Source organism: Suncus etruscus, chromosome 11, assembly GCF_024139225.1.
Source record: "Suncus etruscus isolate mSunEtr1 chromosome 11, mSunEtr1.pri.cur, whole genome shotgun sequence".
NCBI classification, from domain to species: Eukaryota; Metazoa; Chordata; class Mammalia; order Eulipotyphla; family Soricidae; genus Suncus; species Suncus etruscus.
This window is the reverse complement of record NC_064858.1, coordinates 8,493,169-8,504,550: the sequence shown is the minus strand read 5'-3', so window position 1 is coordinate 8,504,550 and position 11,382 is coordinate 8,493,169. Positions and strand designations below refer to the sequence as shown.

At 55.3% G+C, this 11,382-nt stretch overlaps 1 pseudogene; it reads right to left on the bottom strand.

The window, feature by feature from the left end:
• Window positions 1–1,845: 1,845 nt before the first annotated feature.
• LOC126023270 (uncharacterized) lies at window positions 1,846–2,011 on the bottom strand (annotated as a pseudogene).
• Between the last annotated feature and the right edge of the window lie 9,371 nt (window positions 2,012–11,382).

Sequence of the window (11,382 nt, the reverse complement as noted above, 5' to 3'; positions counted from 1 at the left end):
CACAGTACAGACTTTGCGTGAATGCAAAGGAACAAAAACCTGCCATATGCAGTATGCACCTACCTCAGCCTGGAACCCTGAATAGAGGGAGGGAGGGACCTCGAAAAGACAAGAATCAGGGTCCCCTGAGGAGCAATGGCCACTACTGTGGACTGAGGGAGTGATTGAAGCCATGTCTGGCAACTGGGCTGGAGGGGAGAGAAATCAGAGAGGCCTTGGGGATTAGCCCTTTCTCCCAGGCAGAGAGAGTCCCCCCTCCCCCAGTAGCAGGCTGAAAGAGGGGGAGGAGGAGGAAGGCCCTGGGCAAGAGGGGGAAGGGTGCCTGCTCTGGGGCCCTGAGCTGGGCCTGGCTGTTGTGGTCATTGTGGCCTGTGCCCTCCTGAGTTCCCTGGCCCCACCCGGACTCAGAGGGGAAGATTCCTGGAGCCTGTGCTCAGCTGGACACAAAGCACCCTGTGTGGTGGGAAGCAGCAATTTTTGGCGATTTTCAGCAAATCCTCCTGCCCCCACCCCTAGCAGCCTTGGTCTGGCAAAGAGAGTCCAAACCCGTGAACACTTTTTGAAGGAGAACAAAAAGGAACCAGGGATGTGTGAAGGGTTGGGGGTGCATGTTTTGCCTATGGGAGCCCTGAATTGAATACCCAGCACAGCATGGTCCCCCAGAGCACCAGCAGGAACAAGGCATTCCCCCATTACAAACCATCAAGCCTTACTGACTATAAGGAACAGTTAGAAACTCGTTTCATGCAGGTTGGATGATAGCACAGTGGTAAGGCGTTTTTGCCTTGCACACTGCTGACCCCGGAGTCCCACATGGTTCCCGGAGCCAGGAGCTATTTCTGAGCACATAGCCAGAAGTAACCTCTGAGTGTCACTGGGTGTGGCCCAAAAACAAAACAAAAAAAGAAAAATGAAAAAATAAACTCGTTTCATGGCCAGTGGCACCTGGGTTTGTGCAGTCCTGAAAAGATTTGTCAGCCGTGCAAATGTGTGATGGATGTGTCCAGCTGTGTCTGACAGTGCTTGCTAGGGTGGAAAGCGGGGAAGGTTTACGTGGCCTTACGGCAGACAAGGGTTCACAAATGAGCACTCTACTCCTATGATTAAAAAAAAAAAAACAAAAAAAACATTGGGGCTGGGGCCGGTGAGGTGGCGCTAGAGGTAAGGTGTCTGCCTTGCAAGCACTAGCCAAGGAAGGACCGTGGTTCGATCCCCCGGTGTCCCATATGGTCCCCCAAGCCAGGAGCAACTTCTGAGCGCATAGCCAGGAGTAACCCCTGAGTGTTACCGGGTGTGGCCCAAAAACCAAAAAAAAAAAAAAAAAAAAAAGAGTGGAACCCAGGCTTACACATGCAAGGCCAGTGCTCCACCATTGGGCCACACACATCTTAGGCCCTGGGATTTTCCAGTTTTATGGCTAAGTGCCTCTTTATACTCTTGACCTGGGCAAAAGTGAATACTGGTGATGAAAATCTATTTTTTTTTTTTTTTTTTTTGGCATTTTGGGCCACACCCAGTGACACTCGGGTACTCCTGGCTATGCGCTTAAAAGTCAGTCCTGGCTCGGTGGAACCATTCTGGGACGCCAGGATCAAAACGCTGTCCAGGGGCCGGAGAGATAGCATGGAGGTAAGGCGTTTGCCTTGCATTCAGAAGGACGATGGTTCGAATCCCGGCATCCCATATGGTCTCCCGAGCCTGCCAGGAACGATTTCTGAGCGTAGAGCACTGCCAGGTATGACCCAAAAACCAAAAAAAAAAAACAACCAACAACCAAAAACGCTGTCCATTCTGGGTCAACTGCATGCAAGGCAAATGCCCTACAGCTTGCGCCACCGCTCCAACCCCGGTGCTAAAAATCTTTTTTTTTTCTTTTTTTCTTTTTTTCTTTCTTCGATCACCAGCTGCCCAGGTGACCAAAAATTATGCTTCCAAGATCTCTTGATGTCGATTCCGCATGCAGGACAAACAAAGCTGCCAGGCGTTGCCAGTCACGCCAGAAGCCCTTTTTTTGGTGCTGAAAGTCTTGACCCCTTGTGCACTCTCTTATAGCCCCAAGACAGAGCACAGCAGTGAAGAAGTGAAGATACTTGCCTTCTGACCCTGGGTTCGATCACTAGCATTGTGTGTGGTCCTTGAGCTGCAAGTGCTGAGCAAGAAGTGAGCCCTGAGCACTACTGGGTGTGGCTCTGTATTATCCTTCTGCTACATGTAAATTATCTTTCAGTTTAGTTTCATTACATTAATTAGTTTTTCTTTCTTTCAGTTTTCGAGCCACACCCAGCAGTGCTCAAGGCCTCACCCTGCCTGATGCTGAGGGATTGCTGGTGGAGAAAGCACTTCTGGGATGCTCTGGGTCACAGGGTCACCCTTAGGAGCGCTCAGAGTTCTCAGAGCCCAGAACCAGGCAGGAGGGTTTGTTCCAGCCCATAGGGCATTCTTCCAAGCCCCACATTTCTATGTAAAAAGACTTAGAAGCGGGACTGAGGTGGTAGTACCGCTGGGAAGGCACTTGACTTGCACTAGGTTTGATCCCCAGCATCCTATAGAGTCCCCCTGAGTACTGCCAGGAGTAATTTCTGAGTGCAGAGCCTGAGCACTAAACAGGTGTAGCCCCAAAACAAAACAAAACAAGACAAAAGGTTTAGGAGGGCCAGAATGATTGCACAGTGAGGAGGGCGTTTTGCTCTGCGTGCATCTGACCCAGGTTCAATCCTGGAAGCCGCACACAGTCACCTAAGCCGCACACAGTCACCTGAGCACCCCTAAGAGTGATCCTTGAGCACAGAGTCAGGAGACAGAAATCAGCCTTGAGCACTGCCAGATATGGCCCAAAATCCAAAAAGGAAAAGCAGAAACTCAGGGAGGGCCCCAGGGCTGGGAGACACTTGCAGGTGGTATTTTTCTCTGGTTTTCGCTTCCCTTTTTTGGTAGTAAGGATGTGCTCCCTCTCTCCACGGAAGACAGAGTCCCTGCTTTGTTCTTTCTGGGGGCAGTGCCCGCCAGCCAGCCAGCCAGCCAAGGGCTTGGCATGGGCCTGCTGTCTCTGCAGCCTCCTGACCAGCTTGCCCTGGCCGGCCCAACTGCTTCCACGCTGGGAACTGGTAGTTTCAGGGCCCGCCCAGGCGCTGCAGCTGGAGAGCCGGGCCTGGGGCCCAGGGGGGACTGGAGAGCCAAAGTCCCAGGCCTGCTTTGCGCACTTCTGCGCTCCAGGTTTTGGAGAAGGGGGACTTGGCGGGGGAGCCTCTCTCACTTAGGGTGGACACCGTGGGCACTCCCCAGGGCTCCTGCTACCAACAGTGCTACCCTAACTGAGACTAGGTCCTGTTCCAGGTTCTGTGCACCTGCGGGCACCTGCAGCCTAGACTTGGGAAGGTCGAGGCACAGCCTTGGTTGGGGGCACAGTGCCAGGCACGTTCCCTTGCCCCTACCCACCTCTACCACCACCCCACCGCACCAGCTAGGCAGGCAGCAGCCTGGTGAGTGCTCCCCAAGGTCGGGGAGGGTGCAGGCATGGGGGAACAGGCGTGACAGGCAATGCACTGGCTGCAGGGACCCCAGGGACGAAGCTGAAGGGCGAGCAGCGCGCACGGAGGACTGTTCCCAGAAGTGCGGGGCGAGGCCTGGCAAGGCCGAGTAGGAGTGGCCCACAGGCGGAGCTTGGCCAGAGCCCCACATTTCCGGGGACGCGGCAGCGGAGCCCCGTTCTTGGTCGCGGTTGCTCTGGGTCTCCTGGGGGAGAACGTGGGATCTCCTGGCTGCAGAGGACGCTGGAGGACAGGCCCCGTGCCACCCCAGGACCCTCAGGTGAGCGCCTTGGAGTGGAGGGGGGAGGTGGACCCCCACTTCCACCACCTGCACCCCCTGTGTCGGCCCCCCATAAGTGGACAGGGGGACCTGCTGCTGTGACAGCCCCCAAGGCCCAGTCCATGAGTCCATGATCCCCAGACAGCAACAGCCACACACACACCCCCCAGTATTCCTCTCCGGGGAGCTGAGCGGCAGGAATCTGGGCATCATCTCAAGCATGGGGAGGGTCCCCCGGCTCCTCTTGGGAACGATCTGGGGTCTTGGGGCTTCTCTGCCAATCTCGAGGTGGAGGGAAGGGATCTGAGGGGGGGAGAGTTTGGTGCTGGAACTTGGGGGCCCCTCCGGAGCCCTTCATGCATATGACCAGGAGCCCCCAGTGCCCTGCGAGGGTCGCTCACCGCTGCTTGTATTTCCAAACTTGTGCTCTGAGTCCCACTGGCCAGTGGAAAGTGACAGGCACTTTCCCCCAGTCCTGCTTTAGAATCTTAGGAGACTTAGAAATTCATTCTGTTCCCTCGCTGTCAAGGCAGGACTTAGAAAGAGTTCCGTGGCTTCCCAGAGTGGCACCTGAATAGGTGGGAGTGAGGGCTCTCGGCCTTGCTGGGGGCCAACCCAGGTTAGATTTTTTTCCACCCTATAGGGTCCCCCCCAAAGCTTCTCCAGGAGTGAACTCTGAGCACAGAGCCAGGAATCAACCTTGGGCACCATCAGATGTGACCCTCAAACCAAAAACAATCATTGGGGCAATCAGCATTTGAACCCAGCCTCCTGGCCTCCAAGTGGGAGCTCTTATGACTGGTGATTGATTATTCTTTCTATTTTGTGGGGACATATTGTCAGTGCTGAGGGGCCCTCCAGACTTTGGCTCAGGGATCTTCAATTGCAGTGCAGGGAATTAAACCAAGCTTTGATCAACACTCTGGCTCTCCCCACTGGCTAGAGCTTCTGTGCTGGGTATCTGTTTGGTGGCGGTTGTTATGTTTGTTTGTTTGTTTGTTTGTTTGGGGGGCATAACTAGAGGTGCTCAGGGCTAACTTTTGACACTGTGTGCTCGCTCCTGCTCAGAGCTCAGAGATTGAACTGGGGTTGTCTGCCCACAAGACAAGTACTTTAACCCGTGCTAGGTCCCTTGTGCTTTAACCCCCTGTGCAAGGTGATCTAAACATAAACCCGGGGCTGGAGCTTGGGGACAGAAGAGAGAGCCTCTTTATGCACCTCAGGACCCTGGCTTCCGAGTGGCTGGTGACAGGTTTGCTCTAAATAAACCCCTAGGAGCCTGGCAAAACACAGCTGCTCTCCAAAACATAGGAACCTGTAGAATGGTGCAAGGAGCCCAGAGCTTGGCTGCCCTCAGCAGGGAAGTGGCTGGTGCCCTAAGGGGTGTAGGTGGGCAGAGAGGCAGGGAGGGACCCTGGGCTGAACGGGGGTGGGGTTGTGGGTGTTCGGCAGCTGGTCTGAGCAGCAGAAACTCACTTCTTCCCTCAGTGGGTCAGTTCTGTCTGGTTCTGTGTCGAACCCTGAGTGAGTTTGCTGGTGTGGGGGAATCCACCGCCACCACCACCTTTGTTGTCGGAGAAGTCCTGAGCTTTAGTGACTGTCCAGGGAAACAGGGACTCGTGAGTTGGAGGTGCTGGGGGACCGGCTGTGGCCACCAGGCTTCCAAGCAGCAGCAGGACAGGGATATGTTCTCCAGCTGCAGGAAAGAAGGTGTGAGTGAAAGTTGGAGGGCAAAGGAGGAGGATGAAAGGGGATAGTAGGTTACAGTAGCCGGAGGAGGAGGCTGTCTGTCGCTGGAGCTTAAATCCCACTAACAAGACGAAGGCTTCCTTGATAGGCTCTTGGCAACAGCTCCCAGGAGTCACCCAAAGGTGTCTGAGGCAAACAGGGCTCCGGCTCTCTCCTGGGGCCCGAGATTGGTCTTTCCAACGGAAGCATCTTGCGTAGTGGCGCTGTCAACTGTGCCAACTCTCTCTCTGCTCCTGCAGTCAAACCGGCCCCATGACCTAGCATATGTGTGTGTGTGTGTGTGGTGTGTGTGTGTGTGTGTGTGTGTGAGAGAGAGAGAGAGAGAGAGAGAGAGAGAGAGAGAGAGAGAGAGAGAGAGAGAGAGAGAGAGAGAGACAGGCAGGCAGGCAGGCAGGCAGGCAGGCAGGCAGGCAGGCAGGCAGGCAGACACACAGACACCTGGGCAAACCCCGTGCCTCTACCTCCAATCTGAGGTAGGGATATAACTACAAGTTTTGTGCGGGCTGGTAGGAACAAATTGGATTTAGCACAGTGCTTGACTGGAGTGAGGGATCCAAATGATGGTGTGGCCACACCTGGCGTGTCAGTCTCGGGCATCTCCCAGCTGGGACCGCACTTCTGGTGTTCCTCAGAGATCCAACCCAGGGCTCCTGTTGCAAAACAGAGGTTCTAGAGAGCCAACTCAGTTGGCCCATTATCTCTCCCTCCTTCTCTCATTCCTTTCTTCCTTCCTTTCCTTCCTCCCTCCGTACCTTATCTTCCTCCCTCCCTTCCTTTCTTCCCTCATTTCCTTCCTCCCTCTCTCCCTTCCTCCCTTCTTTCCTTCCCTCCTCCCTCCCTCTTTCCTTCCTTCCCTATTATCAGCTTCCTTCCTTTTGTCAAAATAGGTATCTTTTGTTTTTCGGTCACTTTCAGCAATTCTCAGGGGTTATTCCTGGCTCAGGAATAGCTCTTGGAGGGCTCAGGGAACCCTATGGGATGTCAGGGATTGAACCCAGGTCCGCCATGTGCAAGGCAAGTGCCCTCTACTGTACTGTGTCTTTGACCCCACAAAAATGATTTTATTGAAAGAACTTTAGAGAATTGTGAGCAAAGACAGAGACAGACAAAGACCCCATTATTAACTTTTTAAATGTCAACTGCGCTTTATTTAAAAAGAAATTTTGGGGGTCACACCCGGTGACACTCAGGGGTTACTCCTGGTTATGTTCTCAGAAAATACTCCTGGCTTGGGGGGCCATATGGGATGTCGGAGGATCTAACCGAGGTCCATCCTAGGTCAGCTGCGTGCAAGGCAAACACCCTACCACTGCACCACTGCTCCGTCCCCTAAAAAAATTTTTTTTTGTGGGGAGCTACCTGACTGTGCTCTGGACTTACTTACTCCTGGCTCTGAACTCAGAAATCATTGGGGGGAGGGGTGGCAAAGGGAACCATATGGGATGCTGGAGATCAAATCAAGACAAATATGTCCAAGGATAATGCCTCCCCCTTACTATGGCTTTGCCCCCTCCAACTTGTGCCAGAGCCAGAAACACTGCTGGATGTTTCCTGCCCCAGCCAGATGCCCACTCCTGAGCAGCTTCTCTTCATGCCCCCTTGACTGATAGGTGCAAGTTCCCGATGACTGAGCTCTAGCACCCCTACCAGAAATGTTTCCCCCACTTTTGTGCAGCGGGAGGGCACCCCACTTTCTGAAATCAGATAGAGCTTGATTTTAGCAGAACCCATTAGCAAGACCCCATTCTTGGTACCTGCCCACCCACCTTTGGGGGTACAGGGCTCCTTGCTCTGCTGTAAGGAAACAATGAGCATGCGGGTGTGGGTACAGACTGTGGCATGCCCCCCACAGGATTCTTGGTGAGGATTGTCCCAATGCCAGTGGCCTGGGGTGGCAAGTGGGCACCATTGGTGTCTCCTCCGACAAGGCCAGCCCTTGAGGCTGCAGGAGATGTGGAGCTCTGTTCACTTGGCAGGTTCCCCTGGTCCCCAGGGCCAGAGCCCCAGAGTGTGGCTTGGTCTGGGGGACACTGGCTGCCAGCAGGGGGGGTGGGACACAAGAAGGTACAGGAACAGCTGTGTACGTGAGTGGAGGGGGAGGGGATCCCTGACTTGGCTTTGCTCCCTTTCACTGAATGGCCCTGGGGTGGGGCTGAGAGTGGGGGGGGGTCAGGAGGAGGTGCTTAATGCTGACCAGGAGAGAGCTTGATTTCTTGGGGTATGGGGTGGGAGTGTCCTGGGCTCTGTGGGCCAAATGAGACTGACTTCACTGTGGTCCCCTGGCTTCCCTTTGGGTCCCCCAGCTCCCTGTGGGTCCTTGGCTTCCCTATGGGTTCTCAGCCTCACAGGCCTGGGTATGGGACGTCAACCTCTGTGGGGTGCAGCTGTCTCAGCAGCCCTGTGCCCTTGGCACCCTGGCTGTACGGATCCTCGTCCATGCCCATAAGTCCCTGCTGTGTCGGGCCTGGGCAGGTTGGGTCCTGCCTGAGGGGCGGGCACTGCCCTCCCAGGGAGTGGCCAGCTCAGGCCCCAACAGGCCCCAGCAAAGGGGGTGGTGGTGGTGCCTGGCGGGTGGCAGGCTGCTCGCCACCACTCGGGCGCACCCCAGACCTGGCTGGGCAGGCTGGTTCCTCCCCACTAGAGTTGCAGCCTCAGCACTGGGTTCAGGAGGTCGCTGGGCCTGAGTTCCCCCCACCACCACCCTACCCAGGGTGCACAGGGGACCTCGGGGGTGATGCCTGACTTGCCAGGTGTGTGCTGTGCACCCTGCCACCACCACCATGTCTCCCCCAACCCAACGGTGAGGAGAGGAGAGGGAGGATCAGAAAAGGGAAGGCAGGCTTGCAACCTGCAGCTGGAAAGTGGCACTCGCAGCCGGGTGGCCAGATGCGAGGGGGTGGGAATTGCTTCAGGGATTTGTGGGCCCGGGAGCCTGGCGGGGGCTGGCCCCCTGCGGCTGAGCTGGAAGGCATTGGCTGGTTTGAAAGCCAGGGTGTGCCAGTCTGGGACTTCCTCCTCCTCCTCCTCCTCCTCCTCCTCCTCCTCCTCCAGCCTGCCAGCCCTGGGGAGGGGCACCGGGCGCAGCTGCAGGTCGTGTAGCGGCTGGTGGCAGGGGGCCAGGGTGCAGGCTGCAGGCCAGCCAGCCGGGAAGGGGCGGGCCCAGCTTGCCTGGAGGGGGTGCTGGGACCTTTGGGCTCCAGCTCCCCTGGGCTGGCCCCTCCTCCACAGCCCACAAACAAAGCCACACTCAGAGGAGGAATTGTGGGAGCCCCGTCCAGCTAGGTCCCCCTCCCAGTGCAGGTGGAAGGAGAGGGGCACTGGGCAGGACCCTCCCGCCTCCAGATCATGGGGCCTGCACCTGGGCTAGGTCTCGCCAGGAGGGCTGGTGGCTCAGAGGTTTTTTTGTTTTTGTTTTTGTTTTTGGCCCACACCTGGCGGTGCTCAGGGGTTACTCCTGGCTGTCTGCTCTGGCAGGCACGGGGGACCATGTGGGACACCGGGATTCGAACCAACCACCTTTGGTCCTGGATCGGCTGCTTGCAAGGCAAAGGCTGATGTGCTATCTCTCCGGGCCCAGGCTCAGAGGTTTTAGAGACCAGGCCAAGAGTGCCCTGTACAGCACAGTACAGCAAAACACAACTCTCTGTCTCTGTCTCTGTCTCTCTCTCTCTCTCTTTCTCTGTCTCTCTCATCTGAGATCTGAGAGCCTTTCCTTTTGATTTTTCTTTTTTATTTTGTTTTTGGGCCACACCCAGTGACGCTCAGGGGTTACTCCTGGCTATGCTCTCAGAAATTGCTCCTGGCTTGGGGGACTATATGGGATGCCAGGGGATCAAACTGCGGTTAGTCCTAGGCTAGCGCAGGCAAGGCAGACACCTTACCACTTGCACCATTACTCTGGCCCTCCTTTTGATCTTCCTGCTGTTTGTTCCCAGGCCTAGCAGGTGTGGTGCAAATTTCTTGCAGTCAGATACACACCCCTTAAGTCCCCACCTGAGCTTGGGACCTGTGCCCAGCGCAGGAGGGAAAGTCTCATCCTCTTCTCCCCTTCTGTCCTGGAGATCTGTCTCCTGCCAGCCCTTGCTCTCTCTTCTCCACAGAACTTCCATCTGGGTGTCCCTGAGGTCTGCTCCGGCACTGCTGCATTCTCTGCACGCCATAGGGAGGGACCTGGTGAAGCCCCCCCATGAAATGGGCTTGTTTCCTACCAGTCCAGTTTTGCCTCTGTACGGGGGATACAAACAAACCAACTAGGGGCCACCACAAGGCACCACAGGGCCCCTCATTTCCTGTGTCTGCTTTGGGCTGTGCAGGCTGTGCCTGGCACAGACATGCGTGGCACCTGGAGAGGAAGGAGATGATTAGCCAGCAGCCAGGCCTAGTCTGGCCTCTTCTCCTGGGATGGCCCAGGAGGACTCTGCGCCCTAGTTGCCAGGACACAGGGGCCAAAGGTGCCTGAGCAAAGTGGGAAGTAGAAGGCAGAAAGGCCTGGCTGCTTTGGGGGACCTCGTCTTCTTTCTCAGCAAGGCTGTGGTACTCTGGCATCCCGGGGGTGGTGTGGAGCTGCCACCTGTCATTGAGTCTCAAACCCGAATTGCAGCCACCTGGCTGCCCAGACTCAGTAAACACCAAATGGGGGCTGGAGAGATAGCACAGCAGTAGGGCGTTTGTTTTGCACGTAGTCAATCCAGGACAAACAGTGGTTCAAATCGCAGCATCTCATACATATGGTTCCCCCATTCCTACCAGGAGCAATTTCTGAGCTAGAGTCAGTAGTAATCCCTGAACACCACCAGGTATGACCCAAACACCAAAAAAAAAAAAAGAAAGAAAGAGAGAAGGAAGGAAGGAAGGAAGGAAGGAAGGAAGGAAGGAAGGAAGGAAGGAAGGAAGGAGAAAGAAAAAGAAAAAAGAGAAAGAACGTAAAGAAAGAAGAAAGAAAACACCCAGATATGACCCTGAGCCTGTCCTCGAAGCTCCGCACAACAGCTTCTTGCTGAATCATTTCAGTCAGGGACAACCCGATGCTTCATGGGGACCTGGGCAGGCGACTCTGGGTGCTCCACCAACCTGGCACCCCGCTCTGCCTCATGACGGGTGACCCCTTTGTGCCAGGGCTTCTCCCCTTCCCCAGTCCCCCCTCCCAAGTGCATCTTGACTTTATTCTCCTTTCAGTTTGGGTTTTGGGGTGACACCCAGACTGGCCTTTTGGAGAGAAGATCTCAGATGGACACAGTGGCCTGGCAAGGTTTAGGGTTTAGCATCTCGGGATGAAGCGGTCAGGAACAATGTAGTGTTTTATTGGGGGTCTAGGACTTCTTCCTGTGAAGTGACTTGAACCATGTGTGGTTAAGGGGTGTGTTTGTGTGTGTGTGTGTACATATTTGTATACGATAATTTTTTTTTGTTTTGGGGCCACACCCAGCGGTGCCCAGGGGTTACTCCTGGCTCTATGATCAGAAATTGCTGCTGGCAGGCTCAGGTGACGATGTGGGATGGAACCTGGGTCCATCCAAGGTCAGCCAAGTGCAAGGCAAACGCCCTATCGCTATGCTATCGCTCCAGCACCGGTTCTGTGTTTTCTGTCATTTCTCGTTTGTCTTCTTTGTTTGTGTTGGGGATATACCCTCATACCCTGCCGTACTCAGGGATTACTTCTGGCGGTGCTAAGGGGACCCTATGAGATGCTGGAGATGGGGCTCGGGTGGACCCCTTGCAAAGCCAACACCATCCCCGCCATGCTATTACTCGACTGATTTCTTCTGCCTTCATCAGTGTGTATCGATCAGGAAAAGCTGCATTTCTACCCCATTTTCCCTCCTCCAT